This window comes from Dasypus novemcinctus, chromosome 14, assembly GCF_030445035.2.
Source record: "Dasypus novemcinctus isolate mDasNov1 chromosome 14, mDasNov1.1.hap2, whole genome shotgun sequence".
Taxonomy (NCBI): Eukaryota; Metazoa; Chordata; class Mammalia; order Cingulata; family Dasypodidae; genus Dasypus; species Dasypus novemcinctus.
The window spans coordinates 20,625,459-20,652,128 of NC_080686.1; the positions used below are offsets into that span (position 1 = coordinate 20,625,459).

A 26,670-nucleotide genomic window follows, 5' to 3' on the forward strand; every position below is an offset into this window, starting at 1 on the left:
ACAGCCCTAAGCTGGACTTTACAAAGGGGGCCTGTAATGAGTACAGCCAGGGCATTGATAAAATATTACCTACTTGGGCTGACCAATCCAGACCAGGGCAGTATTTGTGTGCATTTGGGCTGACCTCTCTGTATTTAGTTCAGCCTATAATTCATTAGTATTTATGTTGTACCTCACAGCTGAGTAATACACTCATATGTCTTTTTCACATAAATTACTTTATAATTTATTCCATAGAATATATTACTTACATTTTTTTTTGGATGGTCAAGTTTTTAAGGGCAAGGGCTTCTTTTTTACTTAAGTTTTCTTCCAACTAGTGCAGTGACCAATACGTGGTGGCCCCTTGTGAGATATTTGGTGAGTGAATGCAGTTTAGCGGGATTTTCTTTAACCTATATATGATATTAATAAAATATTTTCCAACTTAGCACATTCAGTCTTGGATCACCAGTAGCTTTAATAAGCATGCCTGGTATCTTTATTTCCGTAGCTCCAGTGGAACCAAGGACAGAATCTTGTGGATGCTTAAGAGATGTTTCCCACTTTCAAAGTATTTTTGAAAATTATTTAGCAATCCCCTTAACCATATTATTATATGGCCCATATTTCTTCAAGTTTCTATGCTTGTTGGTTTTTTCATATGCATTTGTTGGTAATTCTTCTGTCCCTGAATTATCAATATTTTAGGAAGTTTAACCTATTCCATTAAAGAGATTTAACTTAGACTAAATAGTATCCAGTCACTTTTTGGAAATCTGTTATGTCTACAACCTCTTGGAAGTTGTAGAACGTTGGAACACTTTTAGTTTCCCTGTAAGCTTTATTCCTGACTGCCGGTTTTTCCTTTTCAGTGGCCCCAGTAATTAGCCATCTTTGATTATCATTGTCTTTAAAATATTTGAAAACTTCGAGTACCATCTGCTGAAGGTATTTCAGGTCTTATTGATGAAGTAAGTGAAATTTCAGGTTAAAAGATGGTAGAACTGAATTTTTAAAAATTCAGTTTCATTGAGGCATAATGTGTATTCTGTGAAATTCACCAATTGTAAATCTGCAATTCAGAGAACTTTGACAAATATGCACAGTGAGGTACCCACTTCTGCAATCATGATATACATCATTTCCATCTTCCTAAATGTTCTCTCATTCTCCTTTGCAGTTAGTCCCTTTCCCTTACTCTCTTGACTCCTAGCAACCACTGAGAGCTTTGCCTTTCCTAAAAATTCATATAAATGGAATTAAACAAAATCTGGACATTTTTGCTTGGCTCCTTTTCCATAGTATAATGTGTTTGAGATTTATATATGTTTGTATCAGTAGTTATTTCTGTTTTATTACTGAGTAGTAATCCTGTGTGTAGATGGGTATATCACAATATGTTTATCCATTTACAAAATCTTTCAAGTTTTTGGACTATTATGAATAAGACTGCTGTGAACATTCTTGTATGTGCCTTTGTGTGGACATATATTTATGTTTTCTCTTCGGCAAATAGGTAGAAGTGGAATTGCCAGTATGTTTCACTCTATGAGAAATTGCCAAATTATTTTTTCAAAATGCCTGTAACATTTTGAATTATCCAATACCAGTGTAGGAGAATTCCAGTGGCTCCATATCCCTCTAAACACTTGGCATTTTCAGTCCTTTTTATTTTAGCCAATCTAGTGGCTATGTAGCAGTTCTCATTGTGCTTTTATTTTGTATTTTCCTTACCAACTAATGATGCTGAACACCTCTTCCTGTGCTTATCTGACTTTCATCTTCTTTGCGGAAATGTATGTTTAAAAATTTTGTTCCACTCTTTTTGTTTTAACTGATTTGGTTATCTGGCACTGAGTTTGTTTTTTTTTTGTAATCAATTTTATTGATGATTATTCATAGAGCATATAATTCATCCAAAGTGTACAATCATTGGTATTTGCTATAATCACATAGTTGTGTTTTCATCACTTTTATCATTAATAGAGCATTTCATTATTTCAATAATAATAAAAAAACAAACACCTCTCAATCTCTCTATACTTCCCTCCACTGTGCAAAAGCTGCTGTTTCTGGCTATTCTATCCAAAGTGCATAATCAATGACTTTTAGTACAATCACAATGTTGTACATTCATCATTTCAAAAATTTTAGAACAAGTTCATTACTCCAAATACAAAGACTCTACACCCCTTAGCATTCCTTCCTTAGCCCTATATAACAACTAATCTCCTTTCATCTTTATAAATTGAAGTATATTTGCGTTTTATTATAAATGGAAACATAATACTCAGTATCTGGTCTCCTTCACTTAATATAATGTTTGGTTTTTTTGGTCTGATATTAACTTCGTGTAGTATTAACTTACATTTGTTCAGCTTCAAGGAAAAATGGTCTTATCTATGCAATTCTAACCATATTCATATTTCACATAATATATTTATATTTCAGAGAGATAGGAGCTTATTCACTGTTGGTGGTTATGCAGAATGCTACAGCCACTTTGGAGGACTGTTTGGCAGTTCCTAAAGAAGTTGAGTATAGATTTGCCATGTGACCCTATAATACCATTGCTAGGTATATACCCCGAATAACGAGAGTAGTGACATGAATAGACATCTGCACACCAATGTTCATAGCAGCATTATTCATGATGGCCAAAAGCTGGAGACAACCCCAGTGTCCATCAACTGATGAATGGATAAACTGTGGCATGTACACAGAATGGAATATTATTTAGCAGTAAGAAGAAAAGAAGTCGTGAAACATGACGACATGGATGAACCTGGAGAGTATTATTTTGAGTGAAGCAAGCCAGACACAAAAGGACAAATACTGTATATCTGCCCTATTATGAACTAAATATATTATATGGACTGAGTTTTAATACCATCGATGAGCTTATATGAAGAACCATAAGGAAGATATTTTGTTGCTTTCCTCTTTCAATAAAGGAATCCCTCTCTTAATGGGTATTCTCTTTCCTGAACCATTTTCTCCTTTTTAGCAGATATGGAGAGGGGTCCTTCTGCCCTCTGTTGGACTGTTTCAATATATCTTGCCCAGCTTCCCTGTGTATATTCTTTATTCCAACTAAATGTCATCTGGCATGCCTTGAGAAAGCCACACATGATTTGCATGATTACTTCGTACACAGGCTCTCATGCTTCAGGTGTGGACCTTGATTCCAGTTAGGTGCCACTACTAAGTCTTCAGTTTACCTTTGGTCTACAGTAAATAGGAGCACCTGCTCTTGCTTCTTGGCTCCTTTGTACCTAGCACTGTGCATTTTAATATTAATAGGGAGTTAACAACTATTCCAAAGTAGGACCCACTGGCAAGGCAATGAACTCCAGAGCCATCTGCCATGACCGTAGGACCTGGGTGTCTCCGTAGCCCTCAGGTCACCAGTTCCTGGGGTTGTATCTACTTTGGCTGTCTCTGGGATTCTGCTGAGATGTGCATAAGCATGACCCTTCTGATGACCTCCAAACTCATTTTGAAATATCTTAACCATATAAACTCATTTGAAAAAGTTTTGGATCACAGAGGGGTTCAGCTAAGGCAGGGGGGGAGCACTGGTGTGGGTTGTCATTGAGATGGGATCCATGGGTGGGAGGGAGTTCTTCAGGGCATGCACATAAGGCACATACATATAGAGTTGGACTCAGATGTGGCCTCTCTACACATGCCACTTCTGTCACTTTTACTGAACCTGTGGTTGGTGCTGGGGTTGGTGTATGTTCAGGAGACTTGAATCTCTGGACTGTCCATGTGCCAGCTGGGCCCTGATTTGCAGTAGAGTTGTAACACCTACTCTCTGGTTTTTTGAACTTACCCAGGTCTGCTAAGAGGGAGGTGAGGATGGTCAACCAACACACCAGGGAACCGAGAGAGTCTTCAACTGCAAGCAGGAGAATCCCATCATTCATGTGGGATCTAAGCCTGCTTTCAATTTAGAGGTAGAGTGGACATCGGCATCCCAGGGTCCTCAGGATGGAGGAATAAAATATGGATTAGAGTGCACTTACTGGTATTCTACTGTAGAACAATTGTGACTCTAGCAATGGAAGAAACTGTATAATTGATGTGGAGACAGTGACCACACGAGTTTCTGGGGGTATTTTTGGAACTCGGAGTTGTCCCTGCATGATATTGCAGGGACAGATGCAGGACATTATATATCCTGCCACAACCCAGTGAATGGACTGGGGGAGATTGTGAACTACAATGTAAACTATAATCCGTGCTGTGCAGCAGTGCTCCAAAATGCATTCATCAAATGCAGTGAACGTGCCACAATGATGAAAGAAGTTGTTGATGTGGGAGGAGCGGGGGTTGGGGGATGGGGTATTTGGGAACCTCATATTTTTAATGTAACATTTTGTGTGCTCTATATATCTTTTTATAAAAATATATTTTAAAATTAAAAAAAAACAGCAAATAACTATTGATGATAAACTACTCACCTGGGTAAATTGAGTGCTCATTGAATGACTAACTTTTTAGAGAATAAGAGTTCTGTCAAATCTAACTCCTTTTGAAATCCTTGCTTTAAAAACTGCTTGCGTAAGCTTTGACTGTAGCTTGGTAGCTGTCGATAAAATCTCCTTAAAAGTGTGTTGTAGTAAGTGTATGGTTATGATTTGACTGGGAATAAGAAAAGGAAATTCCATTTTTAGAGTAGAAGTATCTAGGTTAGACAGCCTGAGAGTATCTCTAAATCTCATTTCTGATTTCTCATGGATACCAGTGTTTTAATCTAACCTTATCAGTGGAGCAAAAGGAAAAGTATACTCTTGATAGTTTTGAGCAGAGTTTTGTCTTGACATACAAATGAGTTGACTCTTCAAGTAGTGTTCTTGCTGTGTAGAATGTTCTTATTTGTATTATACTAATTTTTGTAACACTAATTTATTGTAATTAAATACTGGTTATGATCTAGAAGGAGCACTGGGTAGGTATATAGGGAATCTAGGTGTAGGGTTACCTTAGCTGCGTGACCTTAGGAAGGTCGCTTGACTTCTCTGGGCTTTCATTTCTTCATCTGTGAAATGATTAATCGACTGGCATAGATGACTGTACGATCCCCAAGCTTCAAAAATATGTACTATGAATTATTTTTAATTCATGACTGAATTAATTCATGGTTGAAGTTCTTCATATTTGGTATTATGCCCTATCACAAACAGTTGCATAACTTTTCTATCTCTGAACCATTATAATAAGGAGTTTACTTCTTTATTTCTTCTTTTTAGAAGTATGAGAGGAAAAAGGCAAAATTAATGATAAAGATGAAAAGCAATTTTTATATAATTTTAGGACCAAAAAAACAATACTGGTTAAAATATTAACATACAAAACCTCTCACTGTGTAATTATGGGTCATAATCAATTTAAATTGGGCACAGAACTATTTTGCATTAAAATTTCTCTGAAAGAGCCTTTATTAAAAGCCTATACTTTCATTAATTTGAATTCCTGTGGAATCGCATAGATTTCAGCAGGCAAAGAAAATAAATCCTTAATTTCTAGATACTAAGCAATTGGAAAAAAGCCTTGGAACTCGGCGTTTTTCTATTTCAATCAAATACAAATTTTACTTTTTGTTCTCATAAAACATTGTTAGGTAATGGGACAGGAAGAAGTAGGTTGTTTTGAAAGTTTTAAATACGACAGTGGGACGTCGGTCTTAGCTGTTATTTAAATAGACATTTTCAGGTTTCCTTCTCGGTTCTTTGCAGCTATACAAAAATCTAGGTCAAGATTTGCAGCCTTCCTAATAAACTGTTAGTGTATTGTTCTTTATACATTGCTCCAGAAAGGGGGGTGTGGTGGTTGGGAAGCCAGCACAGGCTGTAATCCAGTGGTTCTTGGCCGCCAAGGGTTTCCTTAAAACATTTTATTGTTGGTAACTCCTGTAACCAGTGGAGCATGGAGTAAGTATCACTAAAAACTACGTCTATTCCAATCAGAGCAGGTTGCTTCCCTGCCTGCCAGCTCCCGGCTTGGCAGTTACTTGGCTTGACGGCGTACAATAAAGGCAGATGCTGGAGGAGAAGAAGGTGGTTAAATGTTCCACCACGATGTCTTCTTTTGCGTTGCCAGATGTCCAGATAACATTTGCTTTCGTGATTCTTCCACGTAGTTCCAAAACATAGTCACAAGCGTTTACTTGTCCGACAGACATGGTTAATGACGAGTCTCAGCGTCCCTTGGCCCCCCCGACCCGAGACGGAGCCTCCCTGGTTTTCGAGGCAGGGCACGTACCCAATCGAGGCTAGTTTTTTTTTTTTCTTATTCTGAATGTGAAATATTCACACCAAAACTTGGGGCCATGTAGCCTCCAAGCTCTCGTCCTGAGTTTCCTTATCACCATCCAGGAGAAACAAGCCGCAGCGGACGCCAGGATGAGGGCTCGTCCTTGATTTGGGGTGCTGACTGTGTCTGGGGGGCAGAGAAACTGAAGTGCCTGTTTTGTGACATTTCATTCCCTTGCGGATGTGAGAACAGAGCCTCTGAAGTGCAGTCCATCAGTGTTCTTACCCACTTGCCCGTCTGCGAGGAGGCTGCATCGCATCCCCCGTGATTTTGAGAGCTGGGAGAAAGGCGCTGTGGCGGTCAGCGTGTGGGATACGGACACGACCAGGGCCAGGCTGGCCCCGGACCAGGCTTGTTGCGTCTCTTCCCTTTAAACTGACCCACACACGAAGCGTGCCCCAGAGTTGATTTTCATTTTCTCCTGAACTCATTTTCAAATGTGCCAGAAAAGCTGCCTTAGAAGAGCCCCCAATTTTTTTCAGGTGTGTTAAGAAATAGGCTCTTTCTCTCCTTCAGTGAAAGTCAGTTTCTTTTTATGATACTTTAAAAATTAATCACTTTCATTCTCTGAAGTAGCCATGTCCTTTTCCTTTTAGGAAACCCCATTTGGACATCAGAGCGTCTATTCAGTTCTTCCTGAGTCTTGAATTGGGAGCTAACAAGACTTTCCAAGGCCTGAAAGGGAAATTCAAGGTAATTACCCTTAAACTGTTATTAAATTCATGTGTAATTCTGATTATAAGCAAATGTAACTCTTAGTAGTTGAACAAATTTGGTTATCTCCCCACCTACATTTTCCATTCCCATTCACCCTCATTACCCTTTCTCCCACTCTCATTCTCTCTCCCTCCCTTCCTCTCCTCCCCTACTCTCTGTCCTCCCCTTCTCGCCTCCTTCCCTCCCTTCTTCTATTCATGTATTCATTCAGCAAATGTAATATGGAGTCTGTGTCCTGTACTTGTCACTGTTCTGGGCACACACACTTTATCCCCATCTTTCAACCCCTGGCAAGCGAGGGAGGTGCTGGCAGAAGCCACCTCTAGGAAAATGGCCATCCTCAGCCATCCCTGCTGGGGAAGCTGCCATTTGGTCTGGCTGAGCCACTGGTCCCACCCAGCCTCATTGCCCCACTTGGCCCTGAAGTGCACACACTTCTCCCAGCCATCTTGGTGTTTGCTTGCAGTGGCTTACACTGAGAAGGCTTGGCATTCTTTCTGTGGCTATTTATAACCCTTCTGGTTTGGACCAATAGAATTGGACTCACTCCTGATGTTATGGAAAGCACTGGTGGTGTGTTGTCTCCCAAACGAATGAATGAGGGACTATCTTCCCTAGTCCATGAGACCTGGTAGATTTTCCCCAATCACTACCACAATACATACATTACAAAAATTATAAATGTTACAGATCCATAACATGGAATAGGGAATGTGACTACCTACTTGAAAGCCACTCCCCAGAGAAAGTAATGGTCAATTCGGTACACATGGCTTAATTATTTTCCTCTCTGTGCATCTACAAATGTTGTTAATAAAAGTGTACCTTAACCCAGTGAATGAAAAATCTGGGGTAAAGGCGGTTTCATAATTTCTTCCAAATATGGCTTGATTTCTTTTTTGTTCTTGCCCCTTGCTAACCTGAGTGGTGCTTTTGATGAGTTGGCTCTCCCACGGCACTTGATTTGTCCTGGTGATCTTTTGTGGATACTTTATAGTTGTGCTGGCACTTACCCTGTTGAATGAATGTACTAACTCTTCCAGTATTCCACAGAAACTTTGACTAGGGTGTTTGCCCAATGAAGCTAAGGGCCCTTATCTTGTGTGCTGGGCAGGAGGAAAGAACGTCTCCATAAGCTATAGTGCAGCCACTCTTAGCATTGGTCTGGAGGCATGAGTTTCATTTATTATGAAGTGTCTCACTGCCCTTGACTTGCTAATTGTAGGCCAGGCAGTGTAATGCCAGTACTGTCTTCCTCCTAATGCAGCTGCCTCTCCTCACAGCCCCTGCTGCCCGTGTTCCAAGTCTGTGCTCCAGCCCTGCCTGTGCTCCTCTGTGCTCCTCCCCTCTGTCTGCTTGAGAGCCTGTTTCCTTTTCCTTTAGGCTTTGTTATCCTCAGCACACACCCATGGAATTGACCACCCTCCCCCTTCTTTGTGTCCCATTGTATCCAAAATAGTTTTTTCGTGGTTCTAACAGCCTCTGTCACATCTGCATGCCTTCTGTGTAGGGTAAGCTCCAGAGGCAGGTCTCCCGTAGCACCTCGTATGGACCTGGCCCCTGATGGCTCAACGATGGATGAGTCACTGAGTGAGCTCAGAGCATCTCTGCAGATCAGGGCTCTGTTTTCATGGGGCCTTGAGCACTAGCTTTTGGATCCAGTGGCCCCGGGACCACTGAGCTCACCAGCTTTGTGGCAGGACCTTGATTTTCTCATGATGACTTTCTTCAGGGGAACTTGGATGGTCTCAGTCAGATTTACCAATTGGCTTGAATGTGGTGGGTCTGGCTGTGCCCAAAGTGGCCCTACTCCCCCGTACTGTTTGCAGTTGCAGCTGTTCTCACAGATGGGAACAGGAGAGCAGAGCTGGTGAACCAGCCCCTTGGAATTGGTGGGTGCAGCTGTGAACTTGGATGTGGGTGAGTCTTGACTCTGCCGCAGAACCCTAGGAAAAGCCGCTCAAACTCTCCAGGTGCCCATTTCTTCATCCGTAAAATCAGGACACTCGCTGTACCCATCAGAGGATTGTCATGAGGATTAAGTGAGGGGCTGGCTCATGGGAGATGTTTAATAAAAAGTTAGTGGTTTTTGTTATCATTGTTTTCTGCAGAATGGAGATGATAACATCTACTTCTCAGGGTTGCTGTAAGCCTCAAATGGGGATGGCATTTATCCAATGTGCCATGCCCAGTACACAGTGAACACTCAACAAATGAAAGCCTTGATGATAATGCTAAAATATTAATGGCATTGTCAGGACATGTGTTCAGGATGGGAAAGATGTTATGGTCCAAGGCTGGTTATTACCTAACAGTAAGAGGAAGGAAAGGCTGTGTAAGCTCAGGGCAACCAAGCCATACCTATTTATTGACAGAGCACATTATTTCAAATCGCAGCATGGGTTCCCTAAATCATTGTCTACATTTTGGTCACAAAATAATCCATAAAGGATTTTGTTGTACTTGGCCTATTGGAATAAATGGTAACAGTTACATACGCCTAATATCCTCTTGTTCTAATGAGTGTCCAGTAATATTTTTCAAATATAAAGGGCAGTATATTCTTGAGTTTTTATTGAATTTAAAAGCAAAATTAAAAATAAGGATATTAGGTCTTTAATAATATTAGTTATTAGCCTACACGTTTTTGATCACAATATGTAAAGTTAGTTTGGTCTCTCCTTAGAGACAAGGGTGATCTTTCTTCATTCATAAATGTGAAGTGTGCTGAAGTGCTATCACCCATGCTGTTTGGCTGTCACAAAAATGTAAAAGGGGAAGCAGATTGAAACCTATTTTATTTACGTATTTTCTAAGGAAGCCCCGGGGATTGAACCTGGGTCCTTGTACATGCAAGGCCGGCACTCAGCCGCTCGGCTACACCTGCAAAGTTGAAACTCATTAACATTTAATTCTGTATCTAAATTAAATGAGGCCTATGGGAAAATTTGGATAATCTTTCCCCAAATTTGAACCAAAAATACATTTGAGTCCTTGATTATTAGGGAAGGTCCTCACTGTTTGTTTTACACACTTGCTTTGCACATTCCTGAAAATGGTTATTTCCCGCTTTCTCTTTAAATGTGCTTGCTGGTTCTTGACTGTGGAGCCTGTTTTTCCAGTAGGCTCAACAGAGCTCTAGTTCTTATCAGATGACATTGCTTGGCTTTAAAAGGCCTTTTAAAGAAAGCCATGTATAGTTGACTGTGCTTCAGAAAGTGACTGTCTCTGAGGCCTTCTGGCCACAAGACCACGTCTCCTTCGCACAGAGCCCTGTGCCTCGCATCAGGCGTGCCCAGTACAGGTGGAAATTGACTTGAAAATGCAGCAGGGGAATGGGAGAAGCGAACACCGTCCAGTTTGGCCTTGAGTGGTCCAAACCCATATAAAGGCATTTCGGTTAAGGATGACATTTTCTGTGTACGTATCTGAAATGGCAGTGCTCCCAGTTCTCTGTGCCCTCCAGAGTTTAGGATGGTGCAGCAGTTTGGCATTGTTTGTGAATTCCAAAATTTGATATTGGTTTTATGTTTGTAAACTGGTGTGTTCCTCTGGGCATGTTCCCCTTTGATGGCATTAAGTCCAGAGGTCTCACTTTTACTTGATTAAATTAAAATTAGCGCTTTGATTTGATCAGTAGAATGTTGAGTTCCCTCCCCCTTGGTGGGTGGACACTCAGGCAGAAGACATGACAGAGGAAGAGAGTTGGAGTTCTGATGCTGGAGCCCCGGGAGAAAGAGTCAAGCTGTTCCCCTGATAATTTGAAGCTGAAGAGACCAGAACACTGAACAGCTGAGAAAGCCCAGAAAGAAAGAACCCTGGGGAGAGAGATAAGCCTTGTACCAGCCTTCAGCTGAGACTGGAAGGAGCTGGGACCACTGAGCCTTAGAAGGAAGAGGAAGGCTGGACCCTCACCGAGACCGGCAGCCATCTTCTCCAAGATATGGCAACAGACTTTGGTGAGGGAAGCAATTTATGCTTTATGGCCTTGGAATGTAAGCATCTACTCTAAATAAATACCCTTTATAAAACCAACAGAGTTCTGGTACTTTGACTCAACACCCCTTTGGCTGACCAAGACAGATGGTGATGGGCTCGAGCCTGCCTCATCCTCCTTTGCCATTCTTCCCCTGCCTCCCTCTTCTCTGCTTGCCTCTTCCCCCCTTCTGCCCCTTCTTTCCTTACCTGGCCTCACTCCACTCCTGCTGCCTTACCTGCTGCTCCAGTGCAGTGGTGCGAGCCTCTTAAGAGAGGGACCTGATGAGAATTGTGTCAGACAGTTTATAAGTAGCTCGGCTCTCTCTGTGTGCACACGCGCCCAGCTGGGGTGGGAGCCGCCAGCCACTCATTTGGAATCCTGGTGGTACCTCTCTGATACTTCTCTATAAGGCCACTTCCCAGAGTGGATCTATCCATTGCTAAATCTTTGTAGGCTAATTTAGGAAGAAAACATTCCGTACCTCTTTTGCCATCACTGTTTTCTGGCTGGAACAGTGTGGAGTTTGAATCTCTGCAAGTGAGTTTGCATTTCACAGGAAAGCCCCAGGCTCTGTTCTGTTTGAATGAAAAGACTTATCTCCCCTACTCCTCTTGGCTCCTTATGGTAGGAATCTAAAACTCTGATTCTGGAACTAGCGCTAGTGTTCTTTCCTACAGTAGACATGAGCCTCTTTTAAGTTTGATTTTTTGATTTAGTAAACCTGCACGCCTTTAAAAAAGTTTATTATGCATTTACACATAGATTGTGGTTGTTCCTGAGATGAAACAAATAAAAATAACATAGCTACCTCTCAGAATCTATAGTACCTGGTGAAAGGTCCCAAAAGCCTGGTTGTAGTTGCTGCTCACAGCTGGGGAATTTAGTAGCAAGCCCCTGCCTCCCCTTCTCCCTGTCCCCCCAAAAGTAGCCTTTGATTTAAGCTCTTTTACTTAAGCTCATAAGGAGCTTGGCTTCTTATTTGCTTTTGGTATTGATCTGAACTGAGCACCCATAAACCATTTAAGCCTAAATATATGTTAGCATACAGTTCTTCACTCGCCAATTATTTGCCTTTTTCTTCCCAGATACTGAGTATACTGTTTTATGAATTTCCCTAAGATATGCCTAGATTTTCCTCAACTGAGTTTCCCTCAGTTATCCAATCATATGCTTAAATTTTTAAAATCTGATTTCACTGTTTAATTGAAGGGGGAAAAATGTTTTTATGCTGTCGGTTTTTTTGGAGATTTATTGGTAATATAAGGAACAAATGTGTAAATATTTTTTGAGGTAGACTATAATCTTAGGTTCTGATTAACCTTCTGCAAAGCCTGTTATCTATCATAAATGAATTCTTGCTGTTACATATGACTGGTTTTAAAAAAAAAAGATATTTAACAGAATTTTCAGGTTTTTGTGCACAAATTCATTATTCAGCTTGGCTTGCCTTGCCTAAAAGGAAATTGGTTTGCTTTCTATTTCATTTGTACACTTCGGTCATAAATGGAGGAGTTCTGTTTTAATGGCAAGTATTGTTTATAATGATTTCAGCTTTTTTAGTAGCATTTCTTTTCAGTGAGTACAGTCCTTGGCAATCCTTTTTGACTTGTTTCCTAAGTCATTGAGAACTGGAAAACAGAAGTTTCTGTTTCTCATTGTCCTTCAGGGCCATCAATCCCCTTTATCTTAACTTCCCTCCCCCATCCGCCTGCTGCAGTAGTTACCTTTCCATTTCAGAGTCTGCTTTTCTTTCTTTGGACTCTGTCAACTGAACAGATAGGCATCACTAAAGCATGACACAGGCAGGGACTGTCTGGATTTGAAATGCAGGGTGTATTTCTAAGGGAATTCTAGATTGTTCTGACCTAGTAGCTCACTGGGTTTTTGTTTCTGTATCTTCAGAAGGTCCTCCCAGGAGGATAATGGTGCTTGTTGAAAAGCATGCCATCCCTTTCTCCCCGATTGATTGCTGATGACACAAATGCTTTGAAGCCTCTTTTCACTTAAATACTAAGTCTCAGGCATGACGCATCCAGGATCATGTGGCCGAGCAGTGGCCGCCCTCCCTCCGCCCCTTCAGCCCGGGATCGTTCTTGATGTGTCAGTACTTTTGATTCAGAACCGGGTCGCATTTTGCGGATGAGCTCATACACAATTTGGAGTAGAAATGTTACAGAGCATCTCTTTTACCTCATTGATTTTACAGAGAAGAAATTTGAGACCCGTTTTATTGTTGTTTTCATTTTTTATGTTTATACAGTGGTAGCAAAGCTATCCTTTCTTCGATTGTTATTCTTAATGTAGATATGCTTTATGTAATTAAAACAGATATGGAAGGTAGCAAGTGCATAAAGTCACATTGAAAGTGAATGTAATGGAAACATCAGCCTCCTGTGCCCACCCCAGCAGGGGCAGGTTTGCATCTTTAGGGACTGACAGGAGCAGAGCTCAGCTTTCAGGAGTTTCCTGAATGGCCATGTTTTTGCATTTGCTCACTGGTTCATTTGTTCATTCATTAGTTTCATTTACAGACGTGCACTGGACCACTCACCATACCAGCTGTCAAGACGCAGTCCTGCCTTTAAAAGCATATCGTTTTTCTGCCATAGTTTTTACCTGATCTAATACTTCCATAAACTTAGCATCTGACTGGGCCTGAAAGATTGTTCTGACAGAAATTCCTTGAGGGAGCATTGTGATAGAGAATAAGAAATGACCTTTTTTTAAAGCAAATCAATTTTATTGATATATGTTAAGAAAGCAAACAATTCATCCAAAGTATACAATTAATGCTATTTGGTATAATCACAGAGTTGTGATTTCATCACTTCAGTCATTATCAGAGCACTTTCATTATATCAATAATAATAATAAACAACAAAACAGACAAGAAAATTTCTTACCTCTCAACCTCTCTCTGTTTCCCCTGCTGTACATAGTTGCTATTTCTGGCTGGTCTTGCACAATTATTTATTTGCTTATTAAGCAGTTTTACTGAGATATATTCACATACTGTATGATCTATCCAAAGTTATCAGTGGCTTTTAGTACAATTGCAATGTTGTACATTCATCATCTCAAATTTTAGAAGCATTTCATTACTACAAAAAAGAAAGGCTCCATACGCCTTAGCATTCCTTCCTCAGCCCTATATACCCTCTAATCTAATTTCATCTTTATAAATTGATTTATATTTACATTTTATCTAAATGGAATCATACAGTATGTAGTCCTCTGTGTCTGGTCTCCTTCACTTAGTATAATGGGTTTTTTTTGTTTGGTATTAACATTTTGTAGTATGAACATACATTTGTTCAGCTTCAAAGAAAAACAGTCTCATATATGCTCTTTTACCCATGTTCATATTTCACATGATGTAGTTATAGTTCGTGCAATATATTTAGTTCATGGTGTGGTCATATGGCTTGTAGATAATTTGGGGCAGAACTGCCTGCATTGCCTGGGCTTGGCCTCCGGTCAGTCTGTCTTGGCTGGCAATTTTGGGGGGCCCTTCTTGCTGGCCCTGGCCTTTGGGAGATAAGTCAAGCCCCAAACCATGCTCGTTCTGAGAATTTAGGAAGGATCTCCTGACTCTGTGAGCCTCCTGTGTTTGTGTCATATTAACAATGCCAAGAATGACGTTAGATACGTCTTCATCTGACTCAAGAGTGAACTTGTTTCCACCAGAGTGAATGTAATGTGTTAAGTACCTGTTGGGCTTTGACTCCTGTCGCCCACAAAAGGGCATGTTCAGGTCCCAACCCCTGGTCCTGTGGACGTGAACCCATGTGTAAATAGGACCTGTGAAGATGGTATTAGTTAAGGTGTGCCCAAGCTGCATGTGGGTGGGCCTTCGTCCAGTGTGGCTGACGTCCTCATGAGCAGAGGAGAATGCCTACGGGAGGGGAAGTCACAGGAGCAGCCAGAAGCTGGAGGTCAGTGGAACCCAGTGGACAAGGAAAAGACGCTGCCACATGCATTGCCGGGTGACGGAAAAGCCAAGGAACTGTTCCTGAAGATTGCCAGCCAGCCAGGTGGTACTGATCCTGGGAGAAGGCAGGCCTTCTCCCTCCAAAACCACGAGCCAATACGTTCCTGCTGGTAAACCAGCTCGCTGAATGCTATTTGTTTTCGCAGCCGGGAAACCAAAGCAGAGCATCATTGATTCTTTGCTGGTTGGCAGAGGAGTGGAGGTAGCTGGAAGTGAGTTCCAGAGCAAGAAGGCTTTTTGGCGCCCTCTCCCGCTTTCCTTTTTATTCCCTTTAGAACGTCTCACCTTGTGTGTATAGAACGGGAATCGCACTGAGCTTATATGGTCTTGAAATAATCTGACAATTTTTAAAATAGTAATTTTATTACATTAATACATTACAATTACGTTATTTGTGTTTAATAAGATGTATTGGGAGCCAGGCCTGGCGTGAGTATGGAACTACTCTGTTGTGAGAATTTCAGAGCTGAAATTTCGCATTTGCCCTTTCATAGCGGTTTAAGTAGCTTAGCCAAAAGTCAGCCGCCGCCTCTGAACGACACCTCTTCTTTGACATGCCATATACCAGCCACGACTCTCCTTTGGTAAACTGCTTGCTCTGTCCCCCTTTTTAATATGAAATGTCTTCTTTCCCGTTTCTGGATTTGGGCACAAATTGTCCTCCCCTCTCCCCCTCCAAAATCTACCTCATCTGCATTCTGTGACTATTTATTGAACATGGAACAGGCAAAAGCAGTTTGCTTTTCTCTACCCATTTCATTTACTGGTATCCAAACTAAGGTCACACAAGGAAACTGATGTCCGCGGTTGGAGAGCACTTTATGCGGGCCCAGGGCTGCTGTCCTTTGTTGCGATAGCTCTCTCTGTCTGTCCTTCCTGCTGAGGGGACCCTTTCTCCCAGGACTGTACCTGAGCCCCCAGCTGTTATCTTGTTTGCCATCCCATGTGTGGCACTGCCTGCAGAGTCTTCCCTGATAAACTCTAGAGCACTGGAGCCCACATCAGAAGGAGTTACCATCAGTCTACCTGGGCTAACAACGAAGTGGATTTCCTCAAAGTTTAGGAAATCGTGCCTCTTTACATATGATTTTGTTAATTAAAGCACATTTTTCTCTTTTTTGATAGCATCTGTCCTTTTTTTTTTAGGCAGATCAATTTTATTGATATGTATTAATAAAACATACAATTCATCCAAAGTATACAATCAATGATTTTGGTACAATCATATTAGTTGTGCATTCTTTACTTTAGTCATTATTAGAGCATTTTCATTTTTTCAAAAATAGTAATAAACAAAAAGACAGACAAGAAAATTCCTCACCTCTCAATTTCTCTGTTTTCCCTGCTGGGCGTAGCTGCTATTTCTGGCTCTTCTTGCACAATTATTTGTTTATTAAGCTGTTTTATTGAGAGACGTTCATGTACCGTATAACATTGTGATTATAATAAGAGCCATTGATTGTACACTTCAGATAGATCTATATCCTATGACTTTTAAAAATGTATTATAATTTGAAATTTTAGATACCTAAATTAAGAGGAGAAAACAGGTTGTGATAAGACAAGGCTAGTGTTTTTATTTATTTATTTATTTTAAAGATTTATTTATTTATTTATTTTCCCCCCCTCCCCTGGTTGTCTGTTCTTGGTGTCTATTTGCTGCGTCTTGTTTCTTTGTCCGCTTCTGTTGTCGTCAGCGGCTCAGCGGCATGGGAAGTGTGGGCGGCGCCATTCCTGGGCAGGCTGCTCTTTCTTTTCATGCTGGGCGGCTCTCCTTACGGGGCGCACTCCTTGCGCGTGGGGCTCCCCCACGCGGGGGACACCCTTGCGTGGCACGGCACTCCTTGCGCGCATCAGCGCTGCACATGGCCAGCTCCACACGGGTCAAGGAGGCCCGGGGTTTGAACCGCGGACCTCCCATATGGTAGACGGACGCCCTAACCACTGGGCCAAAGTCCGTTTCCCAAGGCTAGTGTTTTTAAATTCTGCTTTCAATGAGGCTTAAAGTATCCACTTATGATATTTTTCCTTTCACTGCTATCCCTATTTCACTGATCTTGTTGGCAAATGATGGTTATTTGTAAGATAAATTATAGTGACAAGCAATCTAGTAGGACTAAGAATTGAAAATATTTCCTTGTATCCTATTTTTTTAAGGAGAGGATGAGAATTGGGAAATTTTTATTTGCTGGGAACACCGCAGTAATAAAACAGCATAAATTAACACTAAGAAAGTTTCATGCCAGCAAGAAAAAAGACCACCCTTTTAATCTGAAATGTGATGCTCTTTCCTGATCTTCTCCTCTTCTATGCAGTTCCCCAAATATAAAACATACTATCATGGTTGCGTCTTATCGGTGGGCACCACCAATTCTTGATATTTCAACCAACACATGTTAGCAGTTGTTCTTTCATGAAACTGTCTCCCCCAACTCCTGCATGATGGTTTTTCCTTATTCTGCAGCTTCTTCCAGTTTTGGGTCGGCCACCGGCAGAGAGAATCCCAGTAGCCGTTCTACGGCTAGGACATCCCGTCCCAGGGAGGGAGGTGAGGACTCCACCCTGGAGGCTAGGGCATCCCGTCTCAGGTAGGGAGGTGAGGACTCCACCCTGGAGGCTAGGGCATCCCGTCCCAGGTAGGGAGGTGAGGACTCCACCCTGGAGGCTAGGGCATCCCGTCCCAGGTAGGGAGGTGAGGACTCCACCCTGGAGGCTAGGGCATCTCGTCCCAGGTAGGGAGGTGAGGACTCCACCCTGGAGGCTAGGGCATCCCATCCCAGGTAGGGAGGTGAGGACTCCACCCTGGAGGGTGAGCTCCCTCCCCGGAGTGGTCACAGTGGGCACGGACATGTGATCTTGATGCTTTGCACCACGGTGGTTGGTGGAGGCAGAACTTCGGTCAACAGACCCTCCTGGTGTTAGCCCCTGAGGTCTTGAGCTGGCGGCGCCTGGATCTCCACTCCCTCTGCTTGGGCTCTAGGACTCAGCAGTCCCGGAGGACCGACCATCGAATGACTGACAGACCACTAACATCAGGAAGCAGTGCTAGGAATTGAAATCATTTCATCTTATCCTGGTCTGTCTTGTCTTAAATCAGCAGGATCTGACTTCAGTTCTTAGTAGGATGTGCTCTTAGGAGTGAGTCTCATCTCAGCAAGCCTGAGCTTCCCTGACGTTCCAATGAAGAGATTGGACAAATTAAACCCTGAGTTCTCTGCTGCTTCTATAATACATGGAGTTTCTACGTGACTATCAGGCAGTGGTTAGAATAAGTCATGTTATTAGACTGAAATTTCCTATTCTGTCTCTTTAGATAGCATACTCTCTACTTGAGCCAGTGTATTAGACTAATTATGCTGATGATGAAATTTTAAAATCACAGATGTTTATTGAGTTTAGAAATAGAGCACGCGCACCTCTCTCATTTTCCATCTAAATGCAGTAGTGAGGATTGCGGGTGAAGTGGCACTGCCAGGCAGGGATGACATTGCATGACCCATTTATCCTTTTGCTGTTTTTTGTACAGATGGTTCTACACAATGGATCGATTCCTAGTTTATTCAGACATCTGGTCTACCTGGATTTTTTTGCTGTATAAATTTTTATTTTGTCTAGTTTGATGTCACCATATTCTTTAATAGAGGGGGAACTGTATAGGTGGTCCTAACACAGTGGGAAGAGTTGTAAGAGACTCTGGGCTAGTTGGTTCAGCTAGATAGCACACACACTCTCCACGAGCCGGTGTTTTGTGTGGGGGTGGGGGATCACACTTTTCTAGTCCATTACGTGTGGGTGTGAGTAAAGCATGAGTCATTGCATATGTATTGGCTCACAGGACCATGGGGATTGTTAAGTCCAGGTTCTTTAGGGTAGACTGCAAGCTGGAAATTTAGAAAAAGTTTATTCTGATTTGGCAGATCCAAACTCTAACGCAGGCTGCAGGCTGGGAATGGATAAATGTGGTTGACTGAAGAAAAGGCAGAAATTCTTCCTTCTGACTTCTGAAATCCTCCCATTCTGGCTTTCAGACCTCCAACTGATGAATCCTCTCATTGCTGCGGGAATCTCCTTTGTTGACTGTAGATGCAATCAGCCATCGATGCAAACAGCTGACTAATGATATAAATCTGTCCATGAAATATCATCACAGTAATAATCAGACCAGAGCTTGCTTGACCAAATAACTGGACACACTTACCAGCCAAGTTGGCACATGAAATTAACAATTACAGTGTATACAGTGTATAATTTAATTACAGTGTATAATTAATGTGTTCTATGCATATTGTTTCTGTTTCGCACCATCTTAAAACTGTAATCTGTGTCAAACTGGTTATCAGGTCTCCTGGGATCCTTGCATAAGAATTGAAAAGGATGAAAGGTATTTACTAGTTAGCACACCAGGATTTTTCCTGATTTCTTGTTGACCCACTTCACACTGTAGGAGGAGACCTGGCCCCTTTCAGCCTGGGACACTTTCATCATCATAACACACTCTTCTCCCCAGGGCACAAGAAGCTGGGCGTTGTTTGTTCTGAAAAGAACAAAATGATTTTCCAGGGTAAGAGTGTAACAAGCCAGGGACTGGCTGATATTTAAAGAACATGAATGAAAGCAGAAGCTGCTTCTCCAGGGCAGAACTGAGAGCCCTTGACAGCCACACCCACCCAGGATTTCAAGCCTTACTGACTGCAGATTATGTAAACTCGGGTTGTTTGTCCAGGGGGTGTGATTTCTCCTTGAGCACAGAGGCTGGTCTGGGCCAGCACAGGTGCCACATCTGCTCAGAACGCTGTTCTGCCGTGGTGACCCCCCTCGGCAGTCCAGCACTCAGGTGCATAGGCGCTTGCTTTGCAGAGCTAAGTATTACATCGAGTCAGGAGTTTTACCTTTGTTGGGAAGTTGGACTGCGCAACAGTGTGGTCTCCTGAAAGCTCTTTGCTGTGATTCCAGAGCTCTCATTTTCATTCTGCAGCAAGTCACTGACTAGTTCTCAAACCCATGACAAGTTAGTTAACCCCTTTCTGTTTTGGTTTTCTTACCGGATAATACTCATACCAAGTCTGAGGGCTTACAGAGTATTTATCACTGTCAGGTGCTCTACTAGGTACTTCATATGAATTACCTCATATAATCCTCATAACAGCTGTGAGCTAGGGTCTACTATCCCCATTTTACAGTAGAAGAAACTGAAATGTAAAGAAATTAGCTAACTTGTCTAGGGTCAAGACAGCTAATAAATAGTGAAACTAAGATTTGAACTCCATTAGATTGGCTCCCGACTTCCATTGTAACTGAAACTGTCTCTGTGTTCTCTATTAAAAATTAATATAACTCTCTAAAATATTAATATAATATTCCCTGATTTCTTCATATTTGGTTTGATTTGTGAATATATATTTACCCTTTTATGGAAGATATTTGAGCCAATGAAAATGAGTACAATTTCTCTGATACTTCCATAGGTTTTGAGGGGCTTACATAAAATCTCGTCTGTGTTGTTTGAGAATTTGTGTCTGTATATAGCTGCATGTGTGCATACCTAGACATCTGTGTCCTGAAGTTGTGCAGTACACAGCCTGTACAACTGTATGTGCAGCTCTTCATAAACTGGTCAACAGTAGTACTGTATAGATAGTGTCTGTAAACATATAATAAATTATTATATTATACCTGTGATAATAGTTAATATTTTGTCAGCTCACCTTAGTGAATCAAAGCTATCCTTCCTTTTTTAAAAAATGTGTGAATGAAAAAAATACATATTGTTTTATCATAGCAAACTTTTGTATACTAAAGCACCTATATAAAAGTGGCAACTACCAAGTGAATAAGGAGAAGTTTTTAGGGTTGTGGAAAATGATCAATGAAAGTACATGTACTAATTTATCATTTTGCTGTGCATAAGTTGGCCAGACTAGTTGGCTAGTTCAGTCATTTACAAATTACAGACCTCGCACAGTAGAATCACAAAATATATACCAACTTGAAATAGTTCAGCTGTCGATTAGTTCCATGCCTACAATACTCACCCATTAATCAGATTTTAGGAATCCATTGGTACTCTTTAGTAAACGACCAGTTGTGGTTAAAATCAGGTAATACTTGGAAATTCTCATGAGACAAGGACAAAATACATTATGGCTGAATTGACACAAAGCCTTCCAACTGTTTTATCAAGTAAACAAATATATTCAGTGTTAAATAAGCTATCTAGCATTTTATACTCTTTACTTCTAGGGACTGATATAGCTCGGTAAAGTAAAAATCTTGCTGGTTAAATAGCTTTAATTAGTTACAAGTCAAACCTTAATAGTTTGTTAAAGAGTTGTTTTAGAAGTGAGTGACATGGAATTCATTGTCACCTGGCAGTATGCTGTATTGGTGTGGGTCTGTCTTTAGGATGGGTTATTGGCTACACTTAAGGGAGGAGGCGCTAGCACCAGCCTGGCTTCTTGTGTGGTTCAGAGCACATGGCACCTCACCCTTTTATCTGCACATACAGCTCTGGACGCATCAGCTGATCACTCCTGCACAATGGGACTCTGGGGCACCTGTGCCTCTGGAGCTTAGTCAGTTTTTCTGCTACTGTGGGACTCTTCATTTGGGAAGTTGGGCAGAGGTGTGTGTCTGTCTGTCCACTCCTTTATCCCTAGGGCCTGGAATAGCCTGGTACCTAGTCGAAGCTCAGTAATGCATGTCATTAAATGAATGGATTGAACTGTTTGTTGATCTATGCACTCTTCTCATGAGGCATAGGCTGTTCACATTCTCAGGAAGAGCTTTCTTTTCTGCAACACCTTTGGATGAGTTGGACCCATTTTCACTCAGCCCAGGTTCTCTCTGATAGCCATGCCCATTTGGTGATTATAATAAGTCAAGTTATATCCTATGATTAACATTCAGCGGCCACCTCTGCCCTTTGCAGTATGGAGCGCAAAGCAGGGTGTGTTTTCATACTATAATTCTAAAAGAAGTTATTTGAAGACTTTAATATCTGAAGGCAGGTGTTCCTTTAAAGGGAATTTTTCCTGCTTTTCGCTAAGAGCATTTATTCACATAAGAAAAGTAAAATGTGATAATCGTTGAACATGGTGTCCATGTGAGCATTATCAGATTAACTATAATTTAATTTTCAAATTTTGTGCAATTAAATTGTCAAAAGCAACTTCTGAAATTATAGTAACGTATATAACATAAAATTGGCCATTTTAGCCTTTTTAAGTGAACAATTCAGTGGCAGTAATTACTTTTACAATGACCTGCTGTTGACACCATCCATTACCAAAACTTTTTTTATCACCCAAAGAAGAAATTCTGGACACTTAAGCATTAACTCCCCATTATCCTCCTCCTAGCCACTGGTAACTTGCAATCTTCTTTCTGTCCCTATGAATTTGTCTGGTCTCGCTATTTCAAGTAAGTGGAATCATACAATTTTTGTCCTTTTGTGCCAAGCTTCTTTCACTCATCATGATGTCTTAAAGATTCATCTGTGTTGGAGCATGTAACAGAACTTTATTCCTTTGAATTTTTTTTTAAACTAGAAAATGTATACAGAAAAACCATGCAGAAAATTAAGCCCATGTAACTTCATTCCTTTTGATGGCTAATATTCCATTGCATGTATACAGCACACTTTGTGCATTTGACTATTGATGGACTCTTAGGGTTGCATCCACTTGTTTTTAACCATTGTAATTAATGCTTTCTGAGTATTGAAGTACAATATCTGTTCTCCCTGCTTTGAATTCTTTTAGGTTTATTCCTAGAAGTGAGATTGCCAGGTCATGTACTAATTACAAGTTTATGTTTGAGGGAGCGCTAAGCTGTTTTCCATAGCAGCTGCACCATTTTAGATTCCCACTAACAATGTATGAGGATTCCAATTTCTCCATAGCCTTGTCAATACTTATTAACCATTTTGTTAATAATAACCGTTCTAGTGGGTGTGATGTGGTATCTCACTGTAGCTTTGATTTGCATTGCCATAGTGGCTAATGATGAGTATCTTTTCATATACTCATTGGCCATTTGTAAATACTTTCTGGAGATATGTTTATTCAAGTCCTTTGCCCATTTTTAGTTGTTTTGGTTGTTTTTTTGTTGAGTTGTAGGAGTTCTTTATTCTGGATATTAAACCCTTTTCAGAAAAAAAATGATTTCCAATCATTTCCTGCCTTTCTGTAGTTTTTTTTTTGTTTTTTGTTTTTTGTTTTTTACTTCTTCGATAACTTCCTTTGCATGTAAAAGTCCAGTTTTGTTTTGTATTGTTTTGTGGCTTGAACTTTTGGTGTCATTTCAAAGACTTCATTGCCCAGGAAAAGGTCTTGAAGATTCTCCTCTGTTTTCTTCTGAGAGTTTTATGATTTTAGCTTTTATATTCAGAATGTTGATTCATATTGAGCTAATTTTGTATATGGTTTGAGGTAGGGGTCCACTATCATTCTTTTGCATGTGGATGTCCAGTTTTTCCAGAACCATTGTCAAAAATCATTTCTATTCCATTGGTCTGTATGTCTATCCTTATTCCACAATGTTTTGATTCCTGTAGCTTTGTAATCAGTTTTGAAATTGGGAAGTGTGAGTCCTCCACCTTTGTTCTTCTTTTTTCCAGATTGTTTAGGCTTTTTGGGACCCCTTGCAATTCCATTTGAATTTGGGAGCTGGCTTTTCCATTTCTACAAAAAAAGACTGCTGGAATTTTTATCAGGATTGTATTGAATCTGTAGATCACTTTGGGTAGTTGACATCTTAGCAATATTAAGCCTTCCATTGTATGAACATGGAATGCCTTTGCATTTATTAAGGCTTTAGTTTTTTCTCAGCATGTTTTATAGTTTTCAGTGTACAAGTCTTTCATTCATGGTTTAATTTATTCCTAGATAGTCTCTTTCAGATGCTATTGTAAATGGAATTGTTTTCTCCATCTCCTTTTTTGAATTATTCATTGCCGGTGTATTGAAACACAACTGGTTTTTGAATATTGATCTTGTACCCTGTCACTTTCCTGAATTCATTTATGAGCTCTAGTAGCTTTCTTGCAGATGTTTTGTGGTTTTCTATATACAGAATCATGTCATCTGTAATAGTGATAGCTTTACTATTTCTTTTTCAATTAGGAATGCATTTATTTCTTTTTCTTGCCTAATTGCTCTGGCTAGAATTTCTAGTACAATGTTAGATAACAATGGTGAAAGCATGCATCTTTGTCTTGTTCCTGACTTTAAGGGAGAAAGCTTTCAGTTTTTTTCCATTGAGTATGGTGTTAGGTGGGTTTTTTTTTTTTTTTCATATATGCCCTTTTTCATATTGAGGATGTTCCCTTTTATTACTTTTCTGAGTGTTGATTTTTTTTTTAATCAAAGAAAGGGTGCTGGAATTTGACAAATGCCTTTTCTGCATAAATTGAGATGATCATGTGGTTTTTTCCCTCCTTCATTCTATTAATGTGGTGTATTACCTTCATTTTTATTCATGTGTCAACCCACTCTTGCATTCCTGGAATAAATTAATCTCACTTGGTTGTGATATATAAACCTTTTAGTGTACTTTGGATTCAGTTTGCTGGCATTTTGTTGAGGCTTTTTGCATCTGAATTCATTAGACCAACCAGTCTCTAATTTTCTTTTCTGTGTGATGTCTTTATCAGCTTTGTTGTCAGAGTAATGCTGACCTCATAGAATAAGAAAGTTTTCCTTCCTCAGTTTTTTGGAGAAGTTTGAGAAGCATTGATCTTAATTCTTTGAATGTTTGGTAACAGACAACTTCTAATATATGCTAACAGACAGCTACAAACTTTAAAATAAAATCTTAGTAAATCAGTACGCTAGGACTTGTAATTTCTCAGAAATTATTTGTACATTTTGTGGCAATTGTGAAGAGTGCTCATTTCACAAATTAAAAAAAACTGAGAGAGTTTGTCATGGGCCCAGGCATTCACCAGTCAAGCCTCGTGACAATGTATATAATGTCCTTTCTACTATATATACTAATATATATAAAGAATATAAAGAACCCTCACGTTTTAGTTTGCTAATCACTGCCAAGACAATACACCAAAATAGATTGGTTTTCACTATGGGGATTTATCAGCATAACTTTAAAGTTCTAAGGCTGAGAAAAATGTCCAAACCTAGGCATCAGATGAAGCTCTCTTCCCAGGAATGGCTGACAGCAACCCACCTTCTCCTCCGGGCGCTGCTGCTTTCAGTGTCTGGCTTTTCTTTCTGTGGCTCTCTCTCTCGCCTTCTGTGGGTTCCTCTCTCCGTGCCTCTGTGCTCCACCAATTCCAGCCTCTGACCTTCACTATCCTTCCCCTCAGCCTCTGGGGTTTGTGAGCCTGTGGCCTTTTTCCTTTGTTTAGTTACCCCATTTTAAAGGACCCCCTTAAGAGGATTAAGACCCACCTTGGGCTATCCCTAATCAAAGTAATCTAATCAAATGGCCCTTAACCGAAGTGATGTAATCAAAGGATTCCACCTACAATAGGTGCACAGGAACGGATTAACCTAAGAACATAATTTTGGTGGATCCACAAAAGATTCAAACTACCATACCTCATTAAGTACATATTCACCCATTAACAAACCTGCCACGATCAAAATGTCTTAGTACCAATGTCTTAGTACCATTTATACGTATGTAATTCCTTTTTGCCTGTCCAACTTCAGGAACACCCTGAGGGCGGGGTGCTAAGAAGAAAATCCATGTGGCTTTCTTACCACAGGAAGCACAAAATTTCTTAATCTTCAGCATTTAGCACCTGCTGGCACTTAATTTTCTAACAAAAAAAGAGTGATTAAATGCCAAGTTGGGCAATCATTAGTAGAGCAGTTTTATCTATTATTTCTCCAATCTTAGACCACCCTGCGCTGTTCTACCATTCTGCTGCTGTAGGGACACAGTTTACGGTAGTGATCATGGTCAGTGGAATGTGCAGTGCCTAGTGGTTTTACAAACGCTGGAGAGAATTTGCTTCCTAGTGCAGATGGTCTCAGTGTTCTGGAATATGCTTGAACAGATGAGCCTGACAGTTTTCTAGAGGTGATGGTGCTGACACCCGTGATGTTAACACACTTTCAAAGGAGAAGACAGTTGGATGGAGAAGTTATGAAGAGAAATTATTGGTGATGTTAGGGGGCATTTCCAAATACTACTAAAGTAGTCTGCCCAAATGAACCTAATTATGTAGAAATTGAAGTTCAGTAGATTTCTTTTATATGAATACCATGAAGTCTCCATAGCAAGAATGAGCTTCTCTACTCTTCTTTTTAAATTACAAAAGCATTCTGGAAGATTGACAGTGATGAAATCATTCATGTGCCAGAGTCTAGGTGGCCCAGCCTGTCTGTCCCAGAAAAACATTAAATCCCAGAGGCTTGGGCATTGTGGTGTGTGTCTGGGGTGCATGTTTGCGGTGAGGTTTGAGGACAGGGAAACGTCTTCATAACCTGTAGCCATATCTGCACTCTGCCTGGAGCTGCCATTTTGTTTCCTCCAGAAGTTCTGGGGCTGATGGAGCTGCAGGGGTCCCAAAGGTGTCCCCTGGCCATGGCCTGTGGTTGCAGTCACTGATCCACAGCTGCCCGGAGGCCCCCCTGGATTTCATCAGGCTGCAGTTCATAGTCATCTATTTTTCCTTTCTCCTTGCTTTATTTTTTTAAAATTAATTTTTATA

The 26,670-nt window shown here is 40.7% G+C and overlaps 1 protein-coding gene across 2 annotated transcripts in view; it reads left to right on the forward strand.

The window, feature by feature from the left end:
- Positions 1–26,670, forward strand: part of FAM110B (family with sequence similarity 110 member B) — a 168,378-nt gene that overhangs the window by 37,381 nt on the left and 104,327 nt on the right. For both annotated transcript variants that reach the window (XR_011645624.1, XM_004484344.5), the window contains exon 2: positions 6,900–6,996. The gene's annotated coding sequence lies outside the window, so the exon portion shown is untranslated. The remainder of the gene's footprint in view (positions 1–6,899; positions 6,997–26,670) is intronic.